This window comes from Capricornis sumatraensis, chromosome 1, assembly GCF_032405125.1.
Source record: "Capricornis sumatraensis isolate serow.1 chromosome 1, serow.2, whole genome shotgun sequence".
NCBI lineage: Eukaryota > Metazoa > Chordata > Mammalia > Artiodactyla > Bovidae > Capricornis > Capricornis sumatraensis.
In genome coordinates, this window is record NC_091069.1 from 96,049,859 (window position 1) to 96,056,745 (window position 6,887).

Genomic DNA, 6,887 nt, shown 5'->3' on the forward strand with positions numbered 1-6,887 from the left:
TAGGGGACTGGAATGCAAAAGTAGGAAGTCAAGAAACACCTGGAGTAACAGGCAAATTTGGCCTTGGAATGCGGAATGAAGCAGGGCAAAGACTAACCAAGTTTTGCCAAGAAAATGCACTGGTCATAGCAAACACCCTCTTCCAACAACACAAGAGAAGACTCTACACATGGACATCACCAGATGGTCAATGCCAAAATCAGATTGATTATATTCTTTGCAGCCAAAGATGGAGAAGCTCTGTACAGTCAACAAAAACAAGACCAGGAGCTGACTGTGGCTCAGATCATGAACTCCTTATTGCCAAATTCAGACTTAAATTGAAGAAAGTAGGGAAAACCACTAGACCATTCAGGTATGACCCAAATCAAATCCCTTATGATTATACATTGGAAGTGAGAAATAGACTTAAGGGACTAGATCTGATAGATAGAGTGCCTGATGAACTATGGAATGAGGTTCGTGACCTTGTATAGGAGACAGGGATCAAGACCATCCCCATGGAAAAGAAATGCAAAAAAGCAAAATGGCTGTCTGGGGAGGCCTTACAAATAGCTATGAAAGGAAGAGAAGCGAAAAGCAAAGGAGAAGAGGAAAGATATAAGCATCTGAATGCAGAGTTCCAAAGAATAGCAAGAAGAGATAAGAAAGCCTTCTTCAGCAATCAATGCAAAGAAATAGAGGAAAAGAACAGAATGGGAAAGACTAGAGATCTCTTCAAGAAAATTAGAGATACCAAGGGAACATTTCATGCAAAGATGGGCTCGATGAAGGACAGAAATGGTCTGGACCTAACAGAAGCAGAAGATATTAAGAAGAGGTGGCAAGAATACACAGAAGAACTGTACAAAAAAGATCTTCACGACCCAGATAATCACGATGGTGTGATCACTCATCTGGAGCCAGACATCCTGGAATGTGAAGTCAAGTGGGCCTTAGAAAGCATCACTACGAACGAAGCTAGTGGAGGTGATAGAATTCCGGAGTTATTTCAGATTCTGAACGATGATGCTGTGAAAGTGCGGCACACAATATGCCAGCAAATTTGGAAAACCCAGCAGTGGCCACAGGACTGGAAAAGATCAGTTTTCATTCCAACCCCAAAGAAAGGCAATGCCAAAGAATGCTCAAACTACCACACAATTGCACTCATCTCACACTCTAGTAAAGTAATGCTCAAAATTCTCTAAGCCAGGCTTCAGCAATATGTGAACCGTGAACTTCCTGATGTTCAAGCTGGTTTTAGAAAAGGCAGAGGAACCAGAGATCAAATTGCCAACATCCGCTGGATCATCAAAAAAGTAAGAGAGTGCCAGAAAAACATCTATTTCTGCTTTATTGACTATGCCAAAGAGATGGGAATACCAGACCACCTGACCTGCCTCTTGAGAAACCTATATGCAGATCAGGAAGCAACATGGACATGGAACAACAGACTGGTTCCAAATAGGAAAAGGAGTATGTCAAGGCTATATATTGTCACCCTGCTTATTTAACTTATATGCAGAGTACATCATGAGAAACGCTGGGCTGGAAGAACCATAAGCTGGAACCAAGATTGCCAGGAGAAATATCAGTAACCTCAGATATGCAGATGACACCACCCTTATGGCAGAGAGTGAAGAGGAACTAAAAAGCCTCTTGGTGAAAGTGAAAGAGGAGAGTGAAAAAGTTGGCTTAAAGCTCAACATTCAGAAAACAAAGATCATGGCATCTGGTCCCATCACTTCATGGGAAATAGATGGGGAAACAGTGGAAACAATGTCAGACTTTATTTTTGGGGGCTCCAAAATCACTGCAGATGGTGACTGCAGCCATGAAATTAAAAGACACTTACTCCTTGGAAGGAAAGTTATGACCAACCTAGATAGCATATTCAAAAGCAGAGACATTACTTTGCTGACTAAGGTCCATCTAGTCAAGGCTATGGTTTTTCCTGTCGTCATGTATGGATGTGAGAGTTGGACTGTGAAGAAAGCCGAGGACCAAAGAATTGATGGTTTTGAACTATGGTGTTGGAGAAGACTCTTGAGAGGCCCTTGGACTGCAAGGAGATCCAACCAGTCCATTCTGAAGGAGATCAGCCCTGGGATTTCTTTGGAAGGAATGATGCTAAAGCTGAAACTCCAGTACTTTAGCCACCTCATGCGAAGAGTTGACTCATTGGAAAAGACTCTGATGCTGGGAGGGATTAGGGGTAGGAGGAGAAGGGGACGACAGAGGATGAGATGGCTGGATGGCATCACTGACTCGATGGATGTGAGTCTGTGTGAACTCCGGGAGTTGGAGATGGACAGGGAGGCCTGGTGTGCTACGATTCATGAGGTTGCAAAGAGTCGGATACGACTGAGTGACTGAACTAAACTGAACTATGTCTTCAAAATTTGTTCATGTTGTAGTATGCGTCATCATTTCTCTCCCTTTTAAAGCTGAAAAACATTCATTTCATGTGTGTGTGTGTGTGTGTGTGTGTGTGTATATCCATATATACACACCACAGTTTGTTTATCCATTCACCTGTAATGGATTTGATGGATTTGGGAGCTGTTTCTATCTTTTGGCTACTGTAAATAAGCACCTTTTAAAAAAAAATAGTATATACCTCATTGGAGAAGGAAATGGCTTCCTACTTCAGTATTCTTGCCTGGAGAATGCCAGGGACGGGGAAACCTGATGGGCTGCCATCTATGGGGTTGCACCGAGTCAGACTCGACTGAAGTGACTTAGCAGCAGCAGCAGCACATACTTCATTTATCCCATCCCCAAGGTCCTTCGAAAATCCCATGGACGGAGTAGCCTGGAAGGCTGCAGTCCATGGGGTCGCTGAGGGTCGGACACGACTGAGCGACTTCACTTTCACTTTTTACTTTCCTGGGGAGAAGGAAATGGCAACCCACTCCAGTGTTCTTGCTTGGAAAATCCCAAGTTCGGGGGAGCCTGGTGGGCTGCCATCTATGGGGTCACACAGATTCGGACAGGACTGAAGTGACTTAGCAGTAGCAGCAGCAAGATCCTTTCCCAAAGTAACTTGATGCCATTTTTTGTTTTTGGTTCCAGAGTCAGCCTCTGAAATTGCAAGCATTTTAGATGCAAACAGCAACTTTGTATACACACTGTTCTAAACCTTGTTGTTTTTTTTTAAATTGAAGTATAGTTGATTTACAATGTTATGTTTATGGTATATGGCAAAGTGATTCAGATATATGTATATATACATATATATATATATGCTTTTTCAGATTATTTTCTATTGTAGGTTAATACAAGATGTTAAATATAGTTCCCTGTGCTGAACCTTGTTTTTATCTCCATGTGACACTACATTTTGGAGGTTTTCCATATTAATACATCTTGATCTGCTTTGAATTTGTTTTTGAATATATATTTTTAATTTGAACTGGAGCCATCTCTCTGAGTGCTTTAACAACCTTTGACAGATATGCTGAGTTTTCATGTGAAGATGCCTAGCCTTGGTTAGAAGCAGGGTATTGATACAAGAAAGACCCACATCCTTTTCAACATCATGAAAAGGGGTCTGAAGACATGACATACAAACAGGAGACATATTGTTTCTTTTATATTGAATTAGACTGAGTGGTCTTCAAAGAAAATTAACACTCTCTCTGTCTTATGTGCTTTTTCACAGGTGCCAACCTGAGGCCCTGTGTGATAGGGACCATGAACAAGACTCCAAAGACCCTAAAACTCCAATTTGTGTGACTAGAGCCCATCCTTCCAATCCCTGATACTGAACAGAGAAGAACATCTGTGCTCATTTGGGTAGACTTCTAAGCACTTCAGAAAATGGGGAGGAACCAAGAGGGAAAAAATCTCCCCTTGAAAAAAGTTCAAAGGACTCATTTTATTTATTTTTTTTATTTTATTTATTTATTTATTTTTAAATTTTAAAATCTTTAATTCTTACATGTGTTCCCAAACATGAACCCCCCTCCCACCTCCCTCCCCATAACATCTCTGTGGGCAAAGGACTCATTTTATTTTATTTTATTTTATTTTATTTTTTTTTTTTTTTTAGGACTCATTTTAAAAGACCTTGACACTGGGAAAGATTGAAGACAGGAGGAAAAGGAGGCGACAGAGGATGAGATGGTTGGATGACATCACCAACTCAATGGACATGAGTCTGAGTAAACTCTGGGAGTTGGTGCTGGACGGGGAGGCCTGGTGTGCTGCAGTCCATGAGGTCGCAAAGAGTTGGACGTGACTGAGCGACTGAACTGAACTAAAAAAAGGAATGCTGTTTCCAGGAGGAAGTAGTTTTTCAGGCTGAGACATGGAGAAGGGATTAGATAAAGGCAGAGAGCAAATCAAAGCCAGGTATGGCGGAGGACAGATGCAGAGAAGTGTCTACATTAGTTATACTGGTGCTGTCCAAAAGAAATAAAATGTAAAATTTAAAATTGTCTTTAAGTGATAAATATGCTCATAACTTTTAAAAATTTTCTGGCTGCTCTGAGTCTTCATTGCTGTGCATGTGGGCTTTTTCTCTAGCTGCGGTGAGTGGGAGCTACTCTCTAGTTGGAATGAGCAGTCTTCTCATTGTGGTGGCTTCTCTTGTTGTGGGCATAGTCTCTAGGGTGCATAGGCTTCAGTAGCTGTAGAACATGGGGTCAGCAGTGGGCAGCTCCCAGACTCTAGAGCACAGGTTCAGTAGCTGTGGCACACGGGCAGAGTTGTTCCGCAGCATGTGGGATCTTCACAGATCAGGGATCCAGCCTGTGTCTCCTGCATTGGCACGCAGATTTTTTACCACTGAGCTACCAGGGAAGCCCCACTAATAACTTTTTAACAATTTGGGGAGTGGGGGACTTCCCTGGTGGTCCAGTGGTTAAGACTCCACGCTTCCACTACAGGAGACACAGCAATCAGAGAAGAAAAAGAAATAAAAGGAATTCAGATTAGAAAGGAAGATGTGAATGACATGGTACTATACATAGAAAATCCTAAGGCAGCCACTAGAAAACTACTAGAACTCATCCATGAATTTGGTAAAGTTGCAGCATACAAAATTAACATACAGAAATTTGTTGCATTTCTATACACTAACAATGAAATATCAAAAAGAGAAATTAAGGAAACAATCTCATTTACCATTGCATCAAAAAGAATAAAATACTTAAGAATAAATCTACCTAAGGAGGCAAAAGACTTCTACTCAAAATAGTGTGAGATGCTGATGAAAGAAATGGAAGAGGATACAAACAGATGAATTGAAGAGGCTACAAACCATGTTCTTAGACTGGAAGGACCAATACTGTTAAAATGACCATACTACCCAAGTCAATCTATAGATTCAATGCAATCACTATCAAACTACCAATGGCATTTTTCACAAAACTGGAACAAAAAAAAATGTTTTTTAATTTATATAGGAACACAAAGACCCTGAATAGCCAAAACAATATTGAGAAAGAATGGAACTGGAGGAATCACACACTCTGACCTCAGACTATACTGCAAAATGACAATAATCAAAACAGTGTGGTACTGGCACAAAAACAGAAATATAGATCAATGGAACAGGCCCAGAAATGAACCCACACACTTATTGTCAATTAATTTACAACAAAGGAGGCAAGAATATACAAAGGAGAAAAGACAGTCTCTTCAATAAGTGGTGCTGGGCCACTTATGTAACCTGGACCACTACATGTAAAAGCATGAAATTAGAACATTCTCTAATAACATATATAAAATAAATTCAAAATGGATTAAAGACATAAACGTAGGGAGTTCCTTGGTAGCCTAGTGATTAGGATTTTGGACTGTCACGGAACTGAGATCCTGCAAGAGGTGTGACCAAATAGAAAGACCTAGATGAAAGACTGAATACTATAAAACTCCTAGAGGGAAACACAAGCAGAACACTCTTTGGCATAAATTGCAACAGATTTTTTTTTGATACATCTCCTAGTAATGGGTAATGAAAACGAAAGCAAAAGTAAACAAGTGGTACCTAATTAAAAGCTTTTACACAGCAAAGGAAAACATAAATAAAACAAAAAAGACAACCTACAGAATGGGAGACAATATTTGTAACCAACAAGGAATTAATTTCCAAAATATATAAATAGCTTACATAGCTCAGTATCAAAAAACAACCCAATTAAAAAATGGCCAGAAGACCTAAATGGACATTTCTCCAAAGAAGACATAACCAACAGGCACATGAAAAGATGCTTGATATCACTAATTATTAGAGAAATGCAAATCAAGACCGCAATGAGGTATCACCTCACACTGGTCGGAATGTCCGTCATCAAAAAGTCTGCAAATAATAAATGCTGGGGAGAATTTCCTGGTGGTCTAGTGGTTAGGCCTCGGTACTTACACTGCAGGGGGCACAGTTTCAATCCCTGGTCAAAGAACTAAGATCCTGCAAGCCAGGCAGTGTGCTAAAAAGTTTTTAACATATGCTAGGGAAGGTATGGAGAAAAGAGAGCTCCCCTATACTGTCTGTGGGAATGTAAATTGGTAGAGCCAATTTATGGAACTATGGAAATTATGGAAAACAATATGGAAATTGTTTAAAAAACTGAAAATACATTTACCATATGATCCAGCAATCTCACTCCTGGACATATATCTGGAAAAAATGAAAACTCTAACTTAAAAAGATACATGCACACCTGTGTTCATTGCAGCACTCTTTATAATAGGCAAGACATGGAAGCAACCTAAATGTCTATAAACGATTCAACGATTAATGGATAAAGAATATATACATATATATATATATATACATACACACACACACCATGGAATATTAATCAGCTGTAAAAAGGATGAAATACTACCATTTGCAGCAACAAGAATGGCCCTCGAGATTATCATACTAAGTGAAGTAGGTCAGAAAGAGAAAAATA